The sequence below is a fragment of the Panthera onca genome, chromosome B3 (assembly GCF_046562875.1).
Source record: "Panthera onca isolate mPanOnc1 chromosome B3, mPanOnc1 haplotype 2, whole genome shotgun sequence".
Taxonomy (NCBI): Eukaryota; Metazoa; Chordata; class Mammalia; order Carnivora; family Felidae; genus Panthera; species Panthera onca.
In genome coordinates, this window is record NC_138344.1 from 144,198,547 (window position 1) to 144,223,561 (window position 25,015).

At 51.3% G+C, this 25,015-nt stretch overlaps 2 long non-coding RNA genes and 1 pseudogene across 4 annotated transcripts; 2 read left to right on the forward strand and 1 right to left on the reverse strand.

Annotated features, from left to right (window-relative positions):
* Nucleotides 1-12,069: 12,069 nt before the first annotated feature.
* Nucleotides 12,070-12,778, forward strand: LOC132668549 (thioredoxin-like; annotated as a pseudogene).
* Nucleotides 12,779-15,667: 2,889 nt separating this feature from the next.
* Nucleotides 15,668-19,359, reverse strand: LOC132670362 (uncharacterized). 3 transcript variants are annotated; one of them, XR_009606640.3, is made up of 3 exons: nt 19,058-19,359; nt 18,867-18,931; nt 15,668-18,128 (listed from the first exon to the last, which is right to left on the reverse strand). It is a non-coding gene; the product is annotated as an uncharacterized LOC132670362 (long non-coding RNA). The 3 variants fall into 3 exon arrangements; XR_009606641.3 differs by lacking the exon at nt 18,867-18,931 and having other exon boundaries at nt 15,668-17,702; nt 18,000-18,128; nt 19,058-19,314; XR_009606639.3 differs by lacking the exon at nt 18,867-18,931 and having other exon boundaries at nt 15,668-17,283; nt 17,438-18,128; nt 19,058-19,310.
* On the forward strand, nt 18,432-20,857 carry LOC132670363 (uncharacterized). Its single transcript, XR_009606642.3, has 2 exons — nt 18,432-18,862; nt 20,627-20,857. It is a non-coding gene; the product is annotated as an uncharacterized LOC132670363 (long non-coding RNA).
* The last annotated feature ends 4,158 nt before the right edge of the window (nt 20,858-25,015 follow it).

Here is a 25,015-nt window from a genome sequence, read left to right on the forward strand (position 1 = left end):
CATGCAGAGATGTTGGTATTGCCCTAAACACACACCACAATATCCCCCTCCCCACGTGTTGCAAAACAGGGCCCCTGTCCGGTGCCGGGGGTTTTCCTATGAGGCAGGTGCTACTTTATAGATATGCAGTGAGACAAGGAGATGGCCTGAGGCCCTGCAGCTGGAAGGTGCTAGAACGGGGGAGCCAGCCCCACAGGCAACTCCAGAGCTTCTCCTCCTAGAAATGCTGGGGGGGGGGGGTGCTCCCAGAGAATCCTTTTTTTCCTGATGCAAAGACTTTTGGGCTCTGAATATGAAGCATGCTGTATCCAGAATCCGGAACCAGAAAGATACTCCCACAGCCTGAAGGGAAGTCCGTACAATGTGTCCCCCCAGGTCACCTGCCTGGAGCGGAGCCCTCGCAAGGCGTTTGGATGAAAGGGGCCAAACTTCAGCGGCCGCAGGGAGGCTGCCCTGGAACCCTGGCGCCCTGCCCCCAGTTCTCTAAGAGTCCGAGATGAACATGATCAGCAATCAGAACAGGACTGTGTCTAGTGGGCTTGGGCGGCCAGACCTCGGCATCCTGCCCAGGTCTGGAAGCTTGGGCATGAGGGACACCTCGGTTCTGGGGACTCCCCCACCAGCAGCACAGACCAGGAACCTCGAAAGCCGTAGAGCCTCATGAGTTACACGTCCAGGTGACACAGGAGAACTGGTGGCCTTGACGAGGCTACAGGAGAAGGGGCGGGCAGAGGGGCAGGGGGCGTGGACAGAGGACAAAACCCCCTCAGTCGGGCTTAAGGCCACCGAGAGGAGCCACCGTCCCTGTATTAGATGCCTCGCTCCTGTAAACTGACCAACTCCCAGCTTAGGAGCCTCCTGGGGACAGAAGGTGGGTCTGCCAGGCTGGAGAGAAATCTCGGAGAATCCCAAAGTTTCACTTTCTGTTTTGCTTTTCCTGTTTCTCTGGAGTTTCTCAGAAACCATTTGGAAGTTCCCTTTGTCTCCCCCACCCGCTCAAATCACATCCTAGTAGATGAGTTCATGTGAGGCAACAAACGCCCTCTTCATGGGGTTTCCAGCCTCTTACGAGACTACCCAGGGTCCCAGCACAGCTGCCCACCCGAGTGGAATGTCCCCTCCCTCTTCTCTAGTTCAAGGGGTACCTGGCAGGTTACACAGGCCCCTGCTGGACCCCAGCTCACACTGGCACCCCCGGGAGGGAGAGGCAGGCTTTCTCTAAATGTCCCCTCGCCTCCACGCTGCTGGGCACCACCCCGAAGGGGTCCCAGGAAAGCCCCAGCCTGAGCCAGCTGCTCAGAACCCCACCGGCGTGGCCACAGCTCAGGGGAGCTCAGGACAGAGTGCGGCAGCCGTTGCAAAAACTCCAGCTGGGCGCCGTCCCCACGAGCCTGAGGGCTTCCCCCTAACCCTCCGGGGCCTGTTCTCTCCCTTTACCAACTAGCTTCACCAGACAGAGTGGAGCGATGCGCCCCTCCTTTTCTAGCACCAGATGGTGGAGCTTAGAACCCCGCCGTCCACGCGTGGTTCCCATGCAGGGGGGCCAGGGGGATGTGCCAGACCCATGAAGGTTTTAAATGCACGTACCCTCAGCCCTAATAATTCCACTACGAAAACTTCAATATCCTGACAGATCCAGATTCCCTCCACAATCTGGACCTCGGTGCCTTCATAAAAGCTGAAGCCACATACAGGCTGGAACGCACCTGGAAGGAACCAGCCTAATAAACTGTCTACAGCAGTCAGACCAGCTGGAACTCCCACAGCCACTGACGGCGATGAGGCTCATCTCGAGACGCACAACTCAAGGAAAAGAGCCAAGGGCAGCGCACACACAGCTTTTACAGGTCACCTTGGCGGCCTGCTCGCGGCCCACCTTCCTCTGTCTTCAAGGCCGGAAGGATCGCATCCCTAACCTGTCATCACCTCTCTCCCTCCGACCACAGGTGGGGAAGGCTGTCCACCTGGAAGGACTCATGATGCCACTGGACACCCTTAATCACACCCGGACCGTCCCTTTCTCCATGTCGCACATTCACGTCCCAAGACTTGGGGCGAGAATATCTTTACACCTTGACCATTATGACTCTGCCAACCAAAACAGTGCATCCTAAAGGCTGCTTGTGGTCATCTACAGGGAGAGTCCCCATTCCTTTTCATGGGTACATCCTCTTTAGCCCTCCAAGGACGGACCACAGCCTACTCAACCGATCCCTTCTGTGAGGAAATAAATGGAATTTTCTCTTGAATCCACTTTACTATAAGCCCCGTGGAATCCCAGACACAACCTTGAATATTTACCAGCTACTGATTATACAGCTGAAACAAATATTTTTAGTAAGCAGCAAATTCTACACTGGCTCCCTGACCCGCAGAATAAAGGTTTCCGGATAGAAAAGACTTCACTAGAGGATAAAACAAGTGCTGAAGGGAATCCTAGATGAGGGTGTCGTCAAAGACAGAAACACAGTCCCATCTGACTCGGGACAGAGATGCCCTGCCGGCCAGCCCCCAGTGCTGCTAATCACACCCCTTGATACAAAATCCTCCCTCCCGGGGCACCTGGGTGGCTCAGTCAGTTAGGCACCCGACTCTTGATTTCTGCTCAGGTCTTGATCTAATGGTTGATGAGTTCAAGTCCTGCATCAGGCTCCAAGCTGTCAGTGCAGAGTCTGCTTGAGATTCTCTCTCTCTCTCTCTCTCTCTCTCTCTCTGCCCCTCCCCGGCTCATTCTCTCCCTCCCCCCCCCACCCATCTCCCAAAATAAATAAATACAACTTAAAAAAATCCTCCCTCCCAAAGCGTACGAAATCTGCTTGCTTGCCTCTGTTCCTGCCACTGTCCCATCCAAGCGTCCTAACTGCAGATCCGTGACAGCAGGCAGGCTCTCTCCTGCTCCCTTCCAGGGCTGGTCTTGGTGTTCAAATGCAGATCTGGTCAACTCACCCCTACTCAGCCAGCTTCCTGTCGCCCAAGGACTCAGTCACATTTATTAGAGGACTGAAGTCTTGAAGACCTTTTGGCCCATCCCACCTCCCTGCCTACCTGCCCCCCTCAGCGCTGCAGCCACACAGCTCCTGCCCGGCCCCCTTCCCTCACTCTCCCCCTCCTCCTCCAGGAGGCCCCCAAGACAAGAGCGCAAGAGCCACATGTGTGCCTCGTGGCCCCTGACCTCTACCTCTACCCGTTCAGCGTCCCTCTTCCCAAAGACTCGTCAGCTGCGTGAGATCGGGCCTGGGTTGGCCCCTGAGTCCTGGTGCCTGGCAGGGCCTCGTGCATTCAGGGTTCAGCAGAGACTGGCTGAATGAATGAATGAATGAATGAACACGTGGATCAAAGAGTCTCCGAGGCCCCTCTTAAGGTGTGTGCCTTCCCACAGCACCTCTCCTGCTGGAGTGGGGGCCGGGCCGGGGCCCCTGAAGCCCTTCTGCCTCTGGGGCTGGGCGACTCCCCAGGCTTTGCCCCCTCTCTGGAGCAGTGGGCCTGACCAGTGATGTCCACCTCTGCCCCGTGAGCAATCATAGTTCCACGAAAAAAAAAAAAAAAAAAAAAAAAACGAAGCTTCGTGGTGGGTCGCTCCCATGGGTGTTGCCTAAGCGGGGCTGGGGCCAGGAGAGAAGGGTCTTCCCTCCCTCAGGTGCCCCTCGGAGCCCCACTGTCCGCAGAAGCAGAATGACGCTGGGATAATCTCTCCCACATCCTAAATTCCCAGGAAGCCGGCAAAATCGTGCAACCCGTCCCCTTTGTAAAATCCTCCTATTCATCGAGATGCCCACTTGCCCTTTCAGAACCTGCCCCTGTGTCTGTCCCCCCTCCCTTCCCTCCAGGGGTCTGCTGACTGAGGTGGGCTGGCCACCTGCCACTCGAGGGGGCCACGCGTGAGCACCTGGCTGGGGGGAGAGGAGGCCATGTGCATGCGGGAACACAGGAAGTAACCCCACAGAGCCCAGGATCAGTCTGCCCAACCTGGAGTAAGAAAGCTCTCCCTCAACTGTTCTGACTCCGACGGATCCGGCTCCTGCCCTGTGGCCGGAGGCTATGGCAACGCCTGGTCTCTCTCCTAGAACCCTAAAGAAACAGAGCGTGGGGCCCAGAGGATGGGGACAGACGCTGCGGACCTCACCCACCCTCGCTCCGGGAGGAAGAGCTCGCTGTCCGTGCCTGTGGAGCCCCCAAGAGGGCCGGTGTGGGCGCAGGCTGTGGCCTCCCCGGGGCGCAGTGTCCACTCCCGGTCCCCAGCAGCCTCGAAGTGCACCCGCACAGACCCACCCCGGAAGCCCCCCACCTCCTCTTCCTCTACTGGGAGACAGTCCAACAGCTTTGACACTCGTCACCAGGGCAGGAGAGAGGACGTGGGGGGTGGGGGAGAAGGGGGGGGGGCGGGGAGGCTGGGACCCCATACTCAGGAGATGAGGAAGGGGCGATGGCCTCTTCCCCGGGGCAAAAAAGCACAACGTTACGTCGAGACGGACCCCCTTCGGCAGTGTCGAGGAGTCGAAACATTTGGGGGCCACTAACCGTGTGAAGAGTTTAAGTTCAAAAGTAAGGTCAAGGGAAAGGGGCGGCGGGTGGGGAGGAAGCTGCGAACCCTCGGAGGTGGGTTCGGAACGAGGGCGAGGGCGTAGCGCGGGGAGGCCCTCCGGGCCTGGGCACCGCGGGGCGCCACCTGTCGGGGGCCGCAGCCGCTGGGCTCGGGCTGGCGAGTGCGGCGCCGCTGGCTTCCCCGGGAGCCGCGGCCGCGCGGCTGCACCTGCGGGACTGGCGCCCCCCACCGCGCTTCCCTCCCGGGTTCGGGAACACGTCGGGGCCGCTGCACGGCCGGCTGCAGAATCCGGATGAGAAAAGGCCTCGGCCCGGGCCGCCGCGAGTAATACCGGAGACACGAGCGGGAAGCGAAGTCTGCGGACACCCGACCTCCGCCGAGACGGCGGCCGCGTGCCGCCACCTGGTGGCCGGGGCTGGGAGCGTCCGCTGGCGTTTGGCGCTTTGCCCACCTGGTGGCGGGCGACTCGGCCCAGGTGAGACCCGGAGAGCGGGACTGAGATCTTCCCCTCAGAAGACAGGTGAGAGCCTGATCAACGGGGGACATTTTCTGAGTAATGTTTCCATAAACATTTGAAGGCTCTGAGTTCTTTCAAGAAAAATCCTTTCCAAAAAAAAAAAGAGGCAGAGCACAGAATGACGGTGGTCATTATAGCAGCCCAGGTGCCCCCTCTTACACAGCAGGCCCTGCTAAACGCCATTGCGGTTGTCCCGCAGGTAACACGCACAAGTGCCAGGACAGGGCTTTCCCACCGCAGGCTCCAGCTCACAGGAAGAACTACATTCCAATGTGTCCCAATACTTGCCTATATATATATGTATATGGCCCCTTTTGGTATTTTCTACTCTATGCTACTTAGGGTTGCCAGATTTAGTAATAAAAAAAAAAAAAAACAGGACTCCTGGGCTGCCCGGGTGGCCTCAGTTGAGCATCCAACTCTTGATTTCAGCTCAGGCCATGATCTACCACTTCATGAGATTGAGCCCCGTGTCCCGCTCTGCACGGACAGCATGTAGCCTGCTTGGGATTCTCCCTCTCTGCCCCTCCCCCCCACACACACACACTCTTTCTTCCTCTCTCAGAATAAACAGACAAACAAACATTTAAAAATACAGGATCCCGAGGGGCACCTGGGTGGCTCAGTCGGTTAAGCATCTGACTTCAGATCGAGTCATGATCTCGTGGTTCACAGATTCCAGCCCCGCATCAGGCTCTTGGCTGACAGTTCAGAGCCTGGAACCTGTCGGATTCTGTGTCTCCCTCTCTCTCTGCCCCTTCCCCGCTCCACTCTGTCTCTCTCAAAAATAAATAAACACTTTTAAAATTTTTAAGTAAATAAAAAAGATCTTTGGCCCATTAAAAAAAATACAGGACCTCAGTTATATTTGAATTTCAGATAAATAAATAACTGACTTTTTTTTTTAGTATGTGTACATCCCACACAATATTTAGGGTATATTTACAGTAAAAAAAAAATTATTTGTTTTGTAACTGAAATGGAAATTTAACTGGGTGTCCTGTATTTTGCTTGCAAACCTTAATTCTACCCCATTTGTTTAATGCTGGTTACAATACTGCAACCCAGTATTACAGCCTGCTAATGAGTCAGAGGCCCCAGTTTGAAGATATTGCCTTAGGTGACAGGGCCAGAAGCATTTCCTTCTGCAGGGAAACCAAAGTCAGTGGAAGAATTTGTACCCAAATTGGACAGTCACCACCCCTCCCCTGCCAAGACCCACCCCCCCTTAGCTGCAATGAGCCACTTCCCCCACCAATGGCCTGGGCACACCATCGCAAAAGGTCTGGGAGTTTTTAAAGATGACCGTGGTGCACACACATGACTAGGCACAATTACTCTGCTTTGTAAACAAATATTCAATGTGCTAAAATACTACATTTTAAAACCTGGTTTTTGAGTATAAACAGTTTAAAAATCTTATTATGATGTTTATAAATCCAGTCAGTTTTTAGGGGCGCCTGGGTGGCTCAGTTGGCTGAGTGACCGACTTCAGCTCAGGTCATGATCTCACAGTCTGTGAGTTCAAGCCCCGCATCGGGCTCTGCGCTGACCGCTGAGAGCCTGAAGCCTGCTTCGGATTCTGTGTCTCCCCCTCTCTCTGCCCCTCCCCTGCTCATGCTCTGTGTGTCTGTCTCTCTCTCAATAATAAATAAACATTAAAAAAATTAAAATCAATTAAACAAATCCAGTCAATTTTCACAATCACAAGGGGTCTTTGGTATTTAGTCTCATTTACAAGGGAGGTCAAGTAAAAACTCTTAAACCTTTAAAACTATACATTTAATTACTGTAAATACTTCCATTGCATAATTACAAGCAAAACATTCCCTAGTAGATGTAAACTGGTACAGCCACTGGGGAAAACAGTATGGAGGTTCCTCAAAAAATTAAAATAGAAATACCATATGATCCAATAATCCCACAACTGCATTTTACCCAAAGAAAATGAAAACACTAACTCAAAATGCCTATGCACTCCTATATTTATTGCAGCACTATTTACAATAGCCAAGATACGAAAACAACCTAAGAGTCCATCAATAGATGAATGGATAAGGAAGATGTGGTGTGCGTGCATGTACACACACACACGCACACACAAACACACTATTATTCAGCCATAAAAAGGGATGAGATCATGCCACTTGAAACAACACGGGATGATCTGCCAGGTATAATGCTAAGTGAAGCAAGTCATGCTGAGAAAGACAAATACCATAGGATTTCGCTCACATGTGGAATCTAAAAACAAATGAATAAACAAACAAAAAGCAGAATCAGACCTGCAAATACTGAGAACAAACTGATGGTGGCCAGGAAGAGGAGGGTGGGAGATGGACAAAATGGGTGAAAGGGAGAGGGAGACATAGGCTCCCAGTTACAAAGTGAGTAAGTCATGGGAATAAAAGGCACAGCATAGGGAAGGTTGTCAGTGGTGTTGTAATAGCATTGCACGGTGACAGGTGGCCACACTGGTGGCCAAGCATAGCATAATGTAGAGTTGTCCAATCACGACATGCACACCTGAAACTAATGTAACATTGTGTCAACTACACTCAAATTAAAAAATTAATTTAGGGACGCCTGGGGGGCGCAGTCGGTTGAGCGTCCGACTTCGGCTCAGGTCATGATCTCACGGTTCGTGGGTTCGGGCCCCGCGTCGGGCTCTGTGCTGACGGCTGGGAGCCTGGAGCCTGCTTTGGATTCTGTGTCTCCCTCTCTCTCTGCCCCTCCCCCATTCACACTCTGTGTGTGTGTGTGTGTGTGTGTGTGTGTGTGTGTGTGTGTCTTAAAAAATAAATAAAAATTTTTTAAAAACCCCCAGTAATATGGTAACTCTTCAGTCCTGGCACGCAGAAGAAGTGCTTTCTTTCCAAGCACTAGCAGACGGTGAGGACACCTGTCATGGAGAGTGAGGACAGCATTATTTCACGCATGCACATCCGCTCTCCCCCCCCACCCCCCAACGTGGACCAGACCTTCTACTGGAGGGAGATGTGGAAAGCAAGGATTCAGGTCGACCTCTTCCCCTTGCCCAGGAAGAAAGAAACCTGGGGAGAAGCTTCTGCCTAGGAGGGGGTCCCCGCGGACGTGAGCTCTGCTGTGAATGTCAAGTTTGACGTTGGACGAGTGACTTCTCCCCAGGGCCTCCTCTACAGAGTGACACCCAGAATTCAGCAGTTTTACTCAAGATCACTTCTACCTTCGCTTATTCCACGGATGCTCATTAAGTTACCCAAGACACGGGGGCTACATTCGTTTCCCAGGACTGACCTAAGGCACCACAGACCAGGCAGCTTACACAACAGGAGTTCATATGCTAGTGGTTCTGGACGCCAAAAATCCACTCGGGGCCTCAGCAGGGTGGCTTGCTCCTGACACCTCTCTCCCTGGCACGTTGATGGCCATCTTCTCCCCATGTCCTCACATGGTCTCTGTACATGTCTGTGTCCTGATCTCTGCGTCCTGATCTCTGCTTCTTATAAGGACACCGGTCCTGGGGCACCTGGGTGGCTCAGTGGGTTAAGCGTCTGACTTTGGCTCAGGTCATGATCTTGTGGTTAATGAGTTTGAGCCCTGCATCAGGCTGTGTGCTGACAGCTCACGGCCTGGAGCCTGCTTCAGATTCTGTCTCCTTCTCTCTCTGCCCCTCCCCTGCTCGGCTCTCTCTCTCAAAAATAAGCACTAAAAAAAATAAACAAATAAGGACACCGGCCCTATTGGATCAGGACTCACCCTAATGACCCCTTCTTAACTTGACCACACCTGTGTGGACCCCATCTCCAAATACAGTCACGTTCTGCGGTGCTGGGGGTTAGGATTTCAACCTGTGCATCTGGGGAGGGAGGTAATTCAGCCCATAACATAGATGCTGGTGCTTAAAAAACAGAAAGAAGACACAGTCCCAGGACCTGAGGTGTCCCAAAGCCTGGTAGATGTGAATACAGCCTCGCCCACAGCAGAGCCCAAACCCGAGCCGAGCCGTGGCTGTGGCCCGGAGCAGGGCCTCCCAGAGCCGCTGCGGAGAACCCAGGCCCAGCTCAAACAAATCGTCCGTGTGCGTTTGTGTGTTTTGGGTGGGGCAGAGGTTGGCCACAAGTGCTGCAGGTGACAGCTAAGTCACCCATGCGATGGATTCCTGTAATTGCCATGCTGCCCTGTCCACGGGGAAGCCTTTCCGGGAGCAGAGCTGGGCTGCCCTTCTGTGCGGTGCAGGGAGGCTTCCACAGCGCCAGAGAGCAAAAATTACGGCACGGCACGGAGCAGGTTGTCGAAAGTATGAGCTCGTGGCCAGATCCCTTCCCTCCCACCCCCTCCTGCCCTCCAAGAAGTCACCCCCTGTCTGCCCTGCTGGCTTCACTCAGCGAATATTGTTCTTATAAACAGCTGGCCCAGATTCCCAGCTTGAGTTAGGACGCTCCCCAGGCAGTCAAGGGTGTTCGGTGATGAATTTCAACGCGGCTTAAAAGCATGAAAACTTGCAAGCAACCTTGGGCTGCTCCCTCCAGTGGGGACAACGCTGCCGGCACCCGCCGGAGGCCCTGGCCCCACGCGAGACCCCGTCAGGCTTCAGGTGCCTGTGGCACTTCCCCCAGACTCGATGCTGACTCACGGAGCCACTGCAGAAACGTCTCTGCTTTAAACTTTAATTGACCTACATTCTTTCCTAGATCTCATGACCTGATTTTCCATTTTCTCTCTGCTGGGACCTACACGGCGGCAAAAGAACCACCTTCTCTTTAGCCCCAACACCCGTCAAACAGGGGCTTGACCTCCAAAGCAGAGGACACAGGCACAGAAGCAGGCGGGGGCTTGTGACAAACACGTCGGTCAGGGGCACTGTTCCCCTTCATCTTTGCATCTGTAATCACGGAGGTGGGGCGAGGGGACAGGTCCAGGCCGGTCACACCCAGAAGAATGTGGTGGCCGTAAGGACGCAGACCCTGAGATCCAGGGAAGGTAACTGGTCCGGGGCACAGCTGCCGAGCTCTGAGATCCAAGCTTCCCATGGCTGCCACCAGCCGTGACCGAGCGCAGCAAGGATGTGCGGGCAGGCCCGCTCCTAGGACACAAGGCCTCCTCTGATTGCCGCGCCAGACCTTGCGGAGGCAGCAGGCCCTCCAAGCCACCAGCCTTCCCTCCTCACCCTGGAGTCCAATGTGCATGGCTGTCCCCGCTCTCCCAGCCCTCGGCACCTGCATCCGTTTTCTCCCCCACGGACATCTCCCTCGTGCAAACCTTTAGTCCCCGCTGCTTCTCAGAGGAGCCCCAACATCACCCCTCCATCGTGACATGGGAAACAAAGGCCAGAAGGAAATGGCAGATAAAATTAAATTTCCTCATAACCTGCAGCCCATTGACAGATACTTCAGACCAAGACAGAGTAGAACATTTCTCCACGCACCTGCGAACATCCTGATGTTAATGCCTTAGTAGAGGGAAAACCACCTTGGCCGGACAACAGCAAGGCCTCAGGCATCTTAGGAGTCTTCCTTAGCACATCACAGATCCTGTCCCCACGTTTTAATAAAATCACCTTTTTTTGCACCAAAGATGTCTTCAAGAATTCTTTCTACGTCGTCAGCTCCGGACCCCCCACCATCACCCCAAAACCTCATCAACACTCATCACTCAACAAAGCGCCAACGTGGGCAGGAAACGGAGCTGGGTGCCGCAGCATTCGGTCACAAAGAGCCAACAGTCTGGCTGCAGGGCACGCAAGCAGGGCAGAGCAACCTGTTAAAGACGCAGAAGGTCCTTCCTTTCCTTTGTTACCCTATTTGCCCTTGGGAGGACAAAGCACGACAAATAGGCTTTTTTGTTTTCAAAGGTATGCGTCTCTCGAAGCAGTAAATTCTAGTGTTCAGGCTGGGAGGGTAATCAGCAATTGTGTTTCCCAAAGGAACAGCAGGAAACCACCAGGCAGGTGTGGGGCTCCCCAAAGACAGTCCATAAACAGGCACAAAAAGAAGGCTCATTGGAGGGGAGGGGATGGGGTGTAGGCATTTTCCAGGAAGGACATAGCCAGAGCAGGAAGGGACAGCAGGCCAGAGAGAAAGCATACAACATCATCGGAAGAACGCACGGCATCCAGGCCGGACCAGAGGGCAGCAGAGATCCTGTATTCAGGAGGGCGGCAGCCCCATCCAAGGCAACCAAGCTCAACCACCCAAAATGATGTCACCTGGTCACTTTGTGTTCCGTGGGTTTAAAAGAAAAAGTGGCTGGGGCACCTGGATGGCTCAGTCGGTTGAGTGTCCGACTTCAACTTAGGTCTGTCTCATGGTTTGTGAGTTCAAGCCCTGGATCTGGCTCTCTCTCAAAATAAATAAACTTAAAAAAAAAAAACAAAAAGAGAGAGAGAAAGTGGCAAAGTGCAGAGCCTGACTCCTGAAGGCATCCTGACACCGTGCTGGGACCACCTTGGGCAATTTCCACTGGGCAAGAGAGAGAAAGAGCCAAGTGTCCCTTAGCAGGAGGCCCAGGGCCTCCCGCCATATTCCTGACTCTCCATTCAATCTCGGATTTCCTTACAACCCCACAAAGCCCTTGGGTTCTCTCCAAACTGACACGCAACGTGTCCCTTCAACACCCAAGCAGAGTCTCGTGACCACTCGTCACCCCAGGCCAATTAGGGAAGCGCTCTCCGTGACAGCCAGTACGTGCACACACGCAGCTCACAGAACGGGACTGTGGTCACTCTGCTCCTTCTGCTGCGTCTCACTTTTTAAAAATGCTCTTCTGTGTAGGATGTGCCCCAAGAGTGAACTTCAAAGCGAACTGCAGCCTACGTGGGTAATGACCACACATCGATGTGGGCTCATCAATTGTAACAAATGTCCCACCTGGTGGGATGTCCACACTGGGAGAGGCGTGCCTGTGTGTGGACAGCGGGCATGATGGAAATCTCTAATTTCCGCTCAGTTTCACCGTGAATCTAAAGCTGCTCCCGAAAGGTAAAACGTGGGGCGCCTGGAGCTCTGGCCGCGTTTAGGATTCACCTTCCATTGGTCCTTACGGTCACTTGTCAGACCCCAGCCGCCAAAATGGTGAAGCAGATCGAGAGCAAATACGCTTTTCAGGAAGCCTTGAACAGTGAGGGGAAAACTTTAGTAGTTGACTTCTCTGCCACAGGGTGTGGGCCTTGCAAAATGGTCAAGTCCATCTCTCATCCCCTCTCTGAGAAGGATCCCAACGTGGTGTGCCTTGAAGTAGACGTGGGTGACTGTCAGAGGTTGCTTCAGATGTGAAGTCAACCCTCCCGTTTTGTTTGTTTTTTTTTTTTTTTAATTTTTTTTTTTCAACGTTTTTTTATTTATTTTTGGGACAGAGAGAGACAGAGCATGAACGGAGGAGGGGCAGAGAGAGAGGGAGACACAGAATCGGAAACAGGCTCCAGGCTCCCAGCCATCAGCCCAGAGCCTGACGCGGGGCTCGAACTCACGGACCGCGAGATCGTGACCTGGCTGAAGTCGGACGCTTAACCGACTGCGCCACCCAGGCGCCCCACCTCCCGTTTTTAAAAAAGGGACAGAAGGTGGGTGAATTTTCTGGAGCTGATAAGGAGAAACTTGAAGCTACCATTAACGAATTAATCTAATTATGTTTTCTGAAAACATAACCAGTCATTGGATGTTGACAACTTGTGATATTTTTTATTACAAAAAGGAAAGATCAAGTATGAAGACTATATACCCAACTGCCATCTGATTATAAGTGACAATAAAATATTAATTCTAAAAAAAAAAAAAAAAAAAAAAAATGGGGCACCTGGCTGGCTCAGTCTGCTAAGCATCCAGCCCTTGATTTCTGCTCAGGTCATGATCCCACAGTTCATGGATCGAGCCCCGTGTCAGGCTCTGTGCTGACAGCACTGAGCCTGCTTGGGATTCTCTCTCTCTCCCTCTCTCTCTCTGCCCCTCCCTCATGTGTGTGCTCTCTCGCTCTCTAAATAAACGTTTTTTAATCTTAAAAAAAGAGAGAGGTAAAAAGTAAAATTTAAGCAAATGCTCTCTGGCTGCTGCCTGGAGGGTGGACAGCACTTCTCAGAACTTGATCTCAATAGTCCTTTTGGCCCACATTTTTCCCCATCCCACTTTATATTATACCAAGTAATTTAGGTAAAACGTGTGCCCCTCCCCAGGGTGACAAACTGTTCCAGTTTGCCTGCGACTGAGAGGTTTTCCAGGATAAGGGATTTTCACTGCTAAAACCAGGGAGGTTCTGAGCAAACTGGGCCGAGGGGGTCACCCGAACTCCCCCTCAGAGCCAGGGCTTGTTAGTAACATGGCCTCTGACCTCCTACCCGTGAGAACTTTGCTTAGAACCTGCTGCCTGGCAGATGCTGGACAAATAGACCATGGTGTCCTTATCATTACTTTCAGTGATGACCCCTGCAGGGCCAGTGGGGGTGTCTCCACGTATGCTTACTGGGCTGGACCGGTATGGTTGTGAATTCCATTTCTAGATGTATGGGGGTCTCCTCTGCCATTCATCAGGGCTCACCCCTTCCACAAGGACATGGCTTCCCAGTGTTCTGGGCTGAAGGGCCACAAGACACTCCTGCACGTGGCCAGATGCAGGGCAGCTAAACAGGCCTATCCCCTGCCCAAAGGGAAGAGTCTGCTGACCGCACACGTGGCTAACCCGGCAAGGTCAGGCAACACTCTTTATATTTATTTTTATTTTTTTAATGTTTATTTATTTTTGAGAGAGAGAGAGAGAGAGAGAATGAGAGGGGGGAGAGGCAGAGAGAGAGAGAGAGAGAGGGAGGGAGACACAGACTCCGAAGCAGGCTCCAGGCTCTGAGCTGTCAACACAGAGCCCGACGCAGAGCTTGAACCCACGAACTGTGAGATCATGACCTGAGCCGGAGTCATGGTTAAGCCGAAGGACACTTAACCAACTGAGCCACTCAGGTGCCCCATACACTCAACTTCTGAACACATGTCCCGGAGAAGCTCATTTTGATAGCACTGCACTGTGATCTCCCTCAAATAAGATGGACCACTACCTCACGTGTCTTCAGTGGCCAGGAAGGGGCTGTATGTTCCTCAAAGAGGAAGATGTCATTACTTGGGGGAGCTTCCAGAGCACATGATGACCTAAAGCCATTTCATCCCCCTCCTCCCAAAACAATGATGATCAAAGCATAACACATCTCCGGGGGCCGTATTCATCCTAGGTCTGCGAGTTCATGGCCCTGGTGTAGAGCTCTCCTAACGCAATCCAAATTCTCACAACGGATGTTAACAAGAGAGCCAAAGAAAAATCTACCTTCTCAAAACTTGTTATATATCTTAGAAGGTCAGCATATCAGATATATGAATACGTCCACCGATAACTTCCTTTGGCATTTTTATCCAAAGGCCCACACGCAAATGACGGCAATTTTGAAAAGGCTGGGAGACACGTAGTATGCATATCAAAATTTCTGCTGGCCGTTAAGTGCTGGAGTTTGTTGGAAAGTGGCAGCTATCACTCAAACAGAAAAATACTAGGCACTGAACTTCATTTGTGCAGTAAGATGAAATTAAATCAATTTATCTATGTTTAAGGAAAAGATTCAAATTCAAACTTGGAATGATATACTATCTGGGGGGGAAAATGGGGTGCCTGGGTGGCTCAGTCAGTTAGGCATCTGACTCTTGATTTCAGCTCAGGTCATGATTTCACTGTTCATGTGTTCGAGCCCCCATTGGGCTCTGTGCTGACAGTGCAGAGCTTGCTTGGGATTCTCTCTCCTTCTCTTTCTCTGTTCTTCTCTGACTCACATGCATATCCTCTCTCTCTCTCTCTCCCTCAAAAATAAAAATTTGAAATAAAGAAATGAGGAAAAAAAATTTCTAGCCAGCATTGAGGAAGAAGAGAGCCCTAAAACTGTTGTCTAAGATGTAGCTAGTTCTAGGCCAGTTCTTTCTAAAGCAATGCATAACTTCATCATGGTTTCTTCTTTGGAAAAGCAGGGGTGAGGACAAAAAGTCCTCCAGTGTCCCTCCCAGATCCAAGAGTCTCTCACTCTGAAGCAGAAATTGCAAACTGGTGGCCCACAGGCCAGACACAATCCCTTTGAGTTTTGTTTGGCCTGCATGGAGTTTGGTTTGGTTTTGTTTCCTTAGTTGAATGTGGATCCCTTTATATTTCTATTCCCGGAGTCCCTGTGGTTCCTCAGTGCCTCTCACAGCCCTGCAGCCCTGCTGTGATCACCTGAGGTGGGGAGGGGGGTGGCTGGAGGGCGCTGGGAGGATGTGGGTGTAGGATTCTTGCCCTGGGAGGATTTGGGTTGACAACTCTTGCCCTGGGAGGCTAAGGAGTTGACGGTGTTGCACTTGATTCTGTTACGACTTGAATCTTACTGAGGGGTGACTTCCATTTACTTTGGTTTCTACTGTTCCGCAGAGTAAATTTCGTGTCTTTAACACCACCCCCGCTCCCCCCCGCCCCCCACCTATTTTACAGGGCAATAGCAGTTCAAAATGCTAAGACGGGCTCAGTGTCACAGAGTTAGCTAAAATTTATATCTTCTGGGGAACTTTTTAAATTGAAAAATAAAGAAAAGCACAAAACAGAAAAGAAACGTCATATAAATATGCATGATTGTCAGTATTTATGATATGCATCATATTTAATCGCAGGCATGTGAGGTTTCTATCAATTGTATCACTTGTATCAATTTACATAGAGTTGCTTAGGTTATTATAGGATGTTTTTTTGTTTTGTAAAATATACACAACATAAAATTTACCGTTTTAGCCATTTTTATGTATACGGTTCAGTGGCACTGAGTATAGTCACATTGTTAGAAAACCACCATCCATCTCCAGAATGTTTCCATCTTCCCGACCTGAAACTCTTTCCCTGTGAAACACTAACTCCCTATTACCCCCTCCCCCAGCCCCTGGCATCCACCCTGTTACTTTCTGCTTCCATGAATCTGCCTACCCTAGGAACCTCATCTAAGTGGACTTATACAGCATTTGTCCTCTTGTGACTGGCTTCTTTCACTTAGCACAATGAGTGAACCTTGCAGACATGATGCCAAGTGAGAGAAGCCAGTCATGGCTTTAAATGCTGACTGTGGTTTTAAGGCAGCAGAGGTGTGTGTTAAAAATAGCCGTGAACTTTGTAAATATCTAACCGAGAATGACCTAGCCCGAAAGACTTCTTTCTGCATGAAATACCCAAACATGTGAGCAGCCTTTATGAGTGCAACTAAAAAGGGAACTCTGAGCATAGGCTCCTGGCACATAAACCTCAGAATAGCTAAGCTTTACTTACCAAGTATAACAGTACAAAATGTCACGCTGGGAATGTTGAACGTGGGGGTTGATAGCCCAAGAAAAAAATTGCTCACCTAATTTAAGGAAACTCAAAACGAATCCTTTCTTGCCTTCAGAACTCTAGATTGCAAAAGTCCCATCTGGTACTAACTATATTTACTCAGATGGATCAGTACCACAAAATAAACGTTATTTAGAGCATATTGTTATGGGTTCTGGATGGCTCTTCCATCTGCCAGTAGATGCAGGAAACTGACCCTAAATATGGACTAAGTCTTGTGCAAGTGGGAGTTTAGGGATCAAGAAAGTAATCAGACCTTTTCTACATCATGCCCAAAGCCCCCTGCAATCGCCCTGGGAAGTCACAGAGCAGCACACGCCCCAGGGGGATGATAAAGGAGGTAAGCACTGGGTTTTGTGATGGCAGCTGAGAAAAAGGTTAGCCTCACCTGTCCCCATCACAAGGGCCAAGGGTCTGAAGAGAACGGGAAACAACCTGCTGTCACTTGCTGTCGTTCACACACACACACACACACACACACACACACACACACACCCAGCTCTGCTCCCCAGGCACTTTGGCAAAGCTGTATGACCTCTCTGCACCTCAGTTACCTCATCTGCAAAGTCCACTGGCAACAGAATCTCCCTGGGAGGGCTGTGTTAGGGATTAAGTGGTCGGTGTGCATGAAGCACCGAGGCCACGGGACTCTCTCACTGTTCGTGCTCCAGGAAGGCAGACGGCCACCGGGTCCTTGCTGACACTTCGGGAGTCTTGTCTCCCAAACATGAGTGATGAGCCAGGGCCAGGTTTTACATTTGGAGTTGTTTGGGGTCCTTCTTTAAATGTCAGCCGCAAGTTCAACTCTATCTCCCCAAAGGATACATGGAAGTCCAGATCCTGAATGAGGTGAATGAGTCCTTATTTGGAAACAGGGTCTCTGCGAATGAAATCAAGTTTAGAGGAGGTCATACTGGGCCAGGGTGTAGGGCGGGCCCTACGTCCAACATGTCTGGCATCCTTCTGAGAAGACACACAGAGACAGGCACGCGCAGAGAGACCGCCCTGCGACGTCGCAGAGGGAAGAGGGTCACCTTCCAGAGACAGCGCTTGCGTCCAACCAACAGCAAGCGGAAGAGCATCCAGGACGGCCGGCCATCGCCAGGCACAGAGAGAGGGCACAGCCCTGCCGGAACCTTGATTTCAGACTTCTGGCCTCCAGAACCAGGGGAGAAGAAATCTGTTGTCTCACACCGGGTCTGTGCTACTTGGTTCCAGCGGCCCTAGAACACCAGGGCAAGGTCTCAAACGTCTAACTTCCCTCGAGCTGGCACACAGATGGCATCTGATGCACGTTCGCTGGAGGAAGAAAGAAACGAGCAGAGGCGTGAACGCCAGCGCGGAGGTGAGGCAGGCAACGGGAGTGAACGGGACAGGTGTGGGCGCATGTGCACGCCTGCACAGAGACACGGTGGCTGCTGTCTTCGAGCACTCATGCCCCACCTTCAGCTCTGGACGACAGAGGCGTGGCCACATACGGGTATATCCCAGCATTGCCAGGGCTTCCTATTTCCTGCAGAATCAGAAATCTAGACTTTCAGGTGACATCTCCCCAGCGCCCACAAACAACCATACGCGTACAAGTGGGTACAGCACCTGCAGGGGCCCCCTGCGTCTCTAATGTCCTGCTTGGCCGCAGGCGCGATACACAGTGGTTGCTTGAAGCAGGTCAGCGTCGTGAGGAGATACACCCTCAGCCCTTGGGTCCCGCCTCCTCTCACGTGTCTAAAAAGGAGCATTGGAGTTGGGGCGCCTGGGTGGCTCAGTCGGTTGAGCGTCCCACTTCAGCTCAGGTCACGATCTCACAGTCTGTGAGTTCGAGCCCCGCGTCGGGCTCTGGGCTGATGGCTCAGAGCCTGGAGCCTGCTTCCGATTCTGTGTCTCCCTCTCTCTCTGCCCCTCCCCCATTCATGCTCTGTCTCTCTCTGTCTCAAAAATAAATAAAAACGTTTAAAAAAAAATTAAAAAAAAAAAAAAAGGAGCATTGGAGCAATTAAAATCCAGCCAAAGGAAGGGGAGCAAACTCTAGAACTGGGATATGCCAAACAGGATAATGAGGTCCTAGACAGTGGGAAAAACCCTACAGCTGGACGTCAGCACCCCAGCCCCAGCCTTGAGACAAATCCTCCCTCTACGCCTTGGTTTCCCCAACCGCAAGAGGAGGGGACAGCATGAGGTGTTGGCACGCCAGTGAGAGAACATGGGTGGCCGCATTGTGACAGCGGCACAGTGTCACTGGGACAACCACCGTGAGGCCCCTGGCCGTGGTGCATACAACACAAAGTCTCCGACAGCCGGCCCCGAAACTTCTCCAAGCGGCCTGGGCACCACAACTGCAACACAGTCACTGGGACACCGATTTCGTTCTTCTTGACTTTGATTCCCAGACCGACTGTCTGAATGAGGGCTCGGGGGATTACTCAAAAGAAAGCTGCTGAATCCATGGTGAAGGAAAAGAGGTACCTGAGCTCCCAAGTCATGTGGTCCCCCGGCCTTAGGGCTGTGTGTGGTCCGGGGACCAGCAGCACCTGCGGAACCAGGGGATCTGGTTCCAAATCTAAATTCTGGGCCCCACCCAGACCTACTCTCTCACACTCTGGGGAGGGCCCAGCAATCTGTGTTTCAATAAGCCCTCCAGACATTCTGATGCTTACCTCTATTTGAGAACCACGGGGCCGTGTCCTGCATAGATAAGCAAGACAGGCATCCTTTAAGAAATACAGAGTCCAGGGGGCACCTGGGTGGCCCAATGGGTTAAGTGTCCGACTTTGGCTCAGGTCATGATCTCGCGGTTTGTGAGTTCGAGCCCCACATCGGGCTCTGTGCTGTCCATCCAGAGCCTGGAGCCTGCTTTGGATTCTGTGTTTCCCTCTCTCTCTGCCCCTCCCCCACTCACACTCTGTCTCTCAAAAAATGAATAAACATTAAAAAAATTTTTTTAATAAAAAAATACAGAGTCTGGAACGTAGGATCATTTGTACTCAAAAATTAGGTCTAGGGGCACCTGCCTGGTTCAGTCGGTTAAGTGTCCAACTCGATCTCGGCTCAGGTCCTGATGTCAGGGTTGTGAGTTCAAGGCCCACACTGGGCTCCATGCTAGGTGTAAAGCCTCCTTTAAAAAAAGGAGGTCTAGGGGCGCCTGGGTGGCGCAGTCGGTTAAGCGTCCGACTTCAGCCAGGTCACGATCTCGCGGTCCGTGGGTTCGAGCCCCGCGTCAGGCTCTGGGCTGATGGCTCGGAGCCTGGAGCCTGTTTCCGATTCTGTGTCTCTCTCTCTCTCTCTGCCCCTTCCCCGTTCATGCTCTGTCTCTCTCTGTCCCAAAAATAAATTAAAAACGTTGAAAAAAAAATTTAAAAAAAAAAAAAAAAAGGAGGTCTAGAAGGCAACTCCACCCAATGTGCCAGCTGATTCTGCTAAGCGCATGACAAGCTGTGCTTCCTGGTGGTGTGGGTCTAGTGCTCCACTGCGAGGCCACAGCCCACAGGTCAGCAGCAAGCTAACTGGCTGGCATGTGGATGCTTCACCTGGGTGGATAAGATGTGCCAGATTCGGGGCGCCTGGGTTGCTCAGTGGGTTTAGCGTCCGACTTCGGCTCAGGTCATGATCTCACGGTTTGTGAGTTCGAGCCCCACATCGGGCTCTGTGCTAACAGCTCAGAGCCTGGAGCCTGCTTCGGATTCTGTCTCCCTCTCTCTCTGCCTCTCCCATGCTCATTCTCTGTCTCAAAAATAAATAAACATTTTTAAAAATTAAAAAAAAAAAAGATGTGCCAGATTCACAACTAAAGAGGACAGTGTGTGGCAGAGGTGGGAACACACAAAGATGCCCCCTCACAAAGGCTTGCAAACGGCTGTCAGGAGTCAGCGGGAATCGCAGGGTCTCAGGCGGGACAACTGGCCTCAGGACGCCCCTCGGCCTCCCCCAGGCCTTTTATTGTGGTGCCCTCCCACAGCAGGGCCTTAAGTCTGAGCAAAGGCCTTTCCTGCAGCCACCAGACTTGAGCAGGTGAGGGTGCAGCTAGGTAGCCAAACACTTTGTTTCCCCGAAGACAGGACCTGAGGCAAGCCAGACGAGACCAGCATAGCTGCCGCCCTGTACTGTGTGTGGCTTCCCGGCGACCAAGACTCAAGCAACCCAAGAGCAGAGCCTGTTCTCCAAGTCATCCACATTTCTCCGCCATCTACTGAATCAATACAATCGTGTACTTTTTTCTCTTTTTCCAGGAATGACAGAAGATAGGCTCCGCTTGGAGTCAAATGCTCGGGAGCAAGACGACATCATGTCCGTCTCCAGTGACACCTCACTTCATCTCTTCCTCGTAGACACCTCTGCCTCCTGCCTCTGTCCCCTTTGTAGCTGACTCCGTGCGCTCCTCAAGGACAGGTCCTCTGACCACAAGCTGTTCAGCCTAATGAGGGAGGCATACCAGTAAACAGGCAGATGCAACAAAGTGCCATCTGAAAGCCAGAGGTGCTGTGGAAGTATTGGGTGGGAGGGGCCTGTCACAAAGGCAGAGAGACATCCTGCCCAGAGGGTCAGAGATTTCAGGAGTGGGGACAAGCTTCAGTGGGAGTCAGAGAGCTGCTATTTTTTTACATAAGGCCCCTGGGCAGGGCCTGTGATGTGGGCGGGGCCTGTATCCCAGCAACTCAGAAATGTTTATTAACCTGGGAGCCTTAGATTACCCTGGTTTGGGACACTAGCTTTCAACATAGCCAACGCCTTTACCACCTCTGTACTCATCAGATAACCTTCAGTTCCCTCCTAGCAGCTTTGAATGTCTGCTCTATGCACACCCCTGTGACAGGCTATTGCCAGAAGAAAAACAATGCATAATCCCCTATAGCTCCTACTCAAGCAGGGGAGACAGGAACTTGCCTAACTAAGCTCTGCTCCAACGGTGCGATGGAGGCTAGAGATAGCTGAGAGTAGGATGTCACAGAGGCCCGCTGTCCAACCAGATGGCTCATCACAGAGGGCAATGTCCTGGGCCCCTCAGTGGCCCACAGCTCAGAAACACCAAGGTTCTTGGTCCGTGCAGACCTGATCTTGCTCGAGGGGCAAATTCATGCTAAACAAAACAGACACCCATATCTGAACAACCAGAAGGCCAATTTACCAATTTACCTTCTCAGCAGCTACTCATGTCTGCCCTTCAAGGCAAGTGCTGAAAGGCATCATTCAGGCACTCATTTGACAAAGATTTCATAGGCACCGGCTGCCCATTACTTAGCAAACCGCGAGCACCTGGTTGGGGTAAATACAGCCAGATGAGGCGGAGAGCCAGAAGTAGGAAGCAGAATTGTGCAATGAGCTTGGCGTCAAGCTAGAGTTCAAACGCTGTCCACCATTTATTAGGCAGGTGACTTGGAGAAAATTAACCTTCCTGACTCTGTTTCCTCATCTGTCAAATGGGAATAACAACACTACTTCACATGATTGTCAAAGGATTAAATGGGACTTCACATGTAAATTGCCTAGTTTTGTGTATGTTTGTATTTACCCGGGAAGGCTGTGTCATGTAATGGTTAAGGGAACAGACTCTGGGGTCAGACAGATCTCAGTTTAATTTCCAGCTCTGCCACTTACTAGTATATGATCTTGGGCAAATTGTTTCCTCTAAGCCTCAGTTTGCTCTGCACTGAATGGGAGGAACCTGCTTCAGATTCTCTCCCCCCCGCCCCCATCCTTCCCCTGTGTGCATGTGCACTCTCGCTCCCTCTCAAAATAAATAAACTTAAAACAAATTTTAGGAAAGGTATCTTGTATCGAGTACAAAACCAAAAACTCTTTAAAAAAGGACAAAAATTCTTCATAGGGACTAAGAAGTAAATAAGATAGTGTAAATAAGTAAAGGACTAAGAAGTAAATAAGATAGCAAATTCTTAGGCTCTAAGAAGCATTCAAAGGTATGGTTAAGAATAATTTTATAATTGTTTTTTTTTTTTTAAAGAGAGCTAGTGAGTGGGGGAGGGGCAGAGGGAGAGAGAGAGAGAGAGAGAGAGAGAAAGAGGGTGAGAGAGAGAATCTCAAGCAGGCTCCACGCTGAGCTTGGAGTTCGATCATGCAACCCTGGGATCATGACCTGAGCCTAAATCAAGAGTTGGACACTCAACCAAGGCACTCAGGCACCCCAAGAATAATTTTAAAAAGTTATCCCCAGTTCAAGCCCCATGTTGGGCATGTAGCCTACTTTTAAAAAAGTAAATTTAAAAAATAAACTAAAATTCTGGGGTGCCCAGTTGGCTTGGTCAGTAGAGCACGTGACTCTTGATCTTTGGGTCATAAGTTCAAGCCCCACATTGGGTGTGGAGCCTACTGAGAAAATAAAAATACAGGGGGCATCTGGGTGGCTCAGTTGGTTAAGTGTCCGACTTCAGCTCAGGTTATGACCTCACAGTTCATGAGTTGGAGCCCCGCCATTGGGCTCTCTGCTGTCAGCACAGAACCTGCTTTGGATCCTCTTTCTCCCTCTCTCTCTGCCCCTTCCCCACTTGTTCTCTCTCAAAAAAATAAAAATAGAGCTGTCCCTGATTAGATACAAATGAGTGGTACACCTGCTAAAAATTAAAGTTAAAATTAGTACAAACTTTTTTTAATGAAATTAAATATAAAACCATCAAACATGGCAAAAAAGAAAATCACTTTGTATTTAGCTTTATTAAAAAATACTTCTGAGGGTCACCTGGGTGACTCAGTTAAGTACCCGACTTCAGCTAAGGTCATAATCTCACCGAGTTGGAGCTTCACATCCGGGCTCCCTGCTGTCAGCACGGAGCCCACTTGATCCTCTGTCCCCTCCCCCACTCATGTCACACGCTCTCTTTCAAACCTAAATATAAAAAAATAAAAACTTAAAAAAAATACTTCTGAGAAGGCAGGCCTCTTAACTCAGACTAGTTTCACGCCCATCTTTTCCAACAGTTTCTAAAATAATGTCATTCGAGTGCAGCTATGCAAAAACCCCAATGTTTCAATGCTGCTAAGGCATATTTCATGTTGAACCAGAAGCAGCTTGTTTGGGATCTACCTTTTCCATTTACCTGATGGGAAACCTGGTACCCATAAAGCATTATGCATTTCTTTTAACAATCATACCCCTATGTATATACACTGGGTGGTTATAACAGAAGCTCTGGCACCAAGGACACAGATCACTTCTCTCAACTCTGGATCTTCCCTTTGATTTATTAACCTCCTCACCCACATTGTCAATTTTAAAGCCTCAGTCAGTTAAGCGTCTGCCTTCGGCTCAGGTCACGATCTCACGGTTGGTGAGTTCGAGCCCCACGCTGGGCTCTCTACTGTCAGTGCAGAGCCTGCTTCGGATCCTCTCTCTCCCTCTCTCAAAATTAAATACATGTTAAAAAAATTTTGTAATGGTTTATGAAGCTTGTAAATCATGATTTACTTTAATAAAAATCAACATACCTTTCAGTGCCAACCTTCTTGCATATTTGACAGATCTGTAACAAAAGGCAGACCCTTATCCACCTCACCATGTCCTCAACAACATTGCTACTTTATTCAAATGGGGAAGATCACAGAAAGCAGATTAGAGCCCGTGGCTCTGTTATTTGGCTCTTCGCTAACAACAACTATGTTTGCAAATTTCAGGATGGACTCGATCGCTTTTACAGTAGCAACCGAAACTTTTAAGCACAATTTAAGTTTTTGAAAGAAGGGGAGAGTTTCTGTAATCACTTCAAAAGGAGGAAAACATGAGAGGCTCTAAATAGCCATTCCAGAGGGACCGCTCTGGAACCTCATTAGGAACACCTGCTTTGGGCTATGCTTTGCCTAGCAAGGAAGTCACAATTTATAAACTGTGGAGTGGATTCCAGGAGTGGTAACCCAATGTGATACTCGTTTTGAGCAAAGTTATAGTGGAGCACGAGAACACGGAGACCTCTCCGAGACGCACTTTCCGGAGGGTCTCGGAGTCACGAACTAATTTGGTGTTTCCCTCTTTAGAAAACGGGTGTGCGGGCGTGCCTAGCCCCGGCAGGCTTGGTGCCGGGGAGGGGAGCCGTGGAGTGAGCGAGAAAGGCGGGCTACGGGCCGCACGACCCTGTAATGGTGTCTTGGCGAGTCACCGTCGCCGCGGGTACATGGACCCCGGCATCGGACCTTAAAAGACAGCACTTGGGATGAAAGAGCCAGGCCCCCCCGATCATCACCGTCTGCCCAGGCCTAAAGGAGCAGGGAGGAGGAACAACTTCCGCCTCGAGGACCGACGACGGGCGTCCCCAGGGGACCGAAAGGGCAGCTAGGAACCCACTAGGGAGGCCGCGCGCCCGCCACGAGGGGAACTCGGTGGGAACGCCGCGAAGCCAGGGCGGCGGGGGAAGGGAGTCAACCGCCATCTTCCCCCTCCCCGTCGCTCAAACCGACAAAGCGCGGCCCCGCGGCCAGCCCCCAGCCGCGGCCAGCCTGCTCTCGCGAGACCGCGAAGACCCCTGGGAAAGGCGGGGGGAAGGGAGGACAGAGGAAGGAACGCCGGACCCGGGAGATGGGGGCGGGCTGAGGCGGCGAGCGGAGCCTCAGGAAGCAGGAGGGGCGGAGAAAGACGCGATTGACGCGGCACGTGGACCAATGACGAGCGAGCTCGG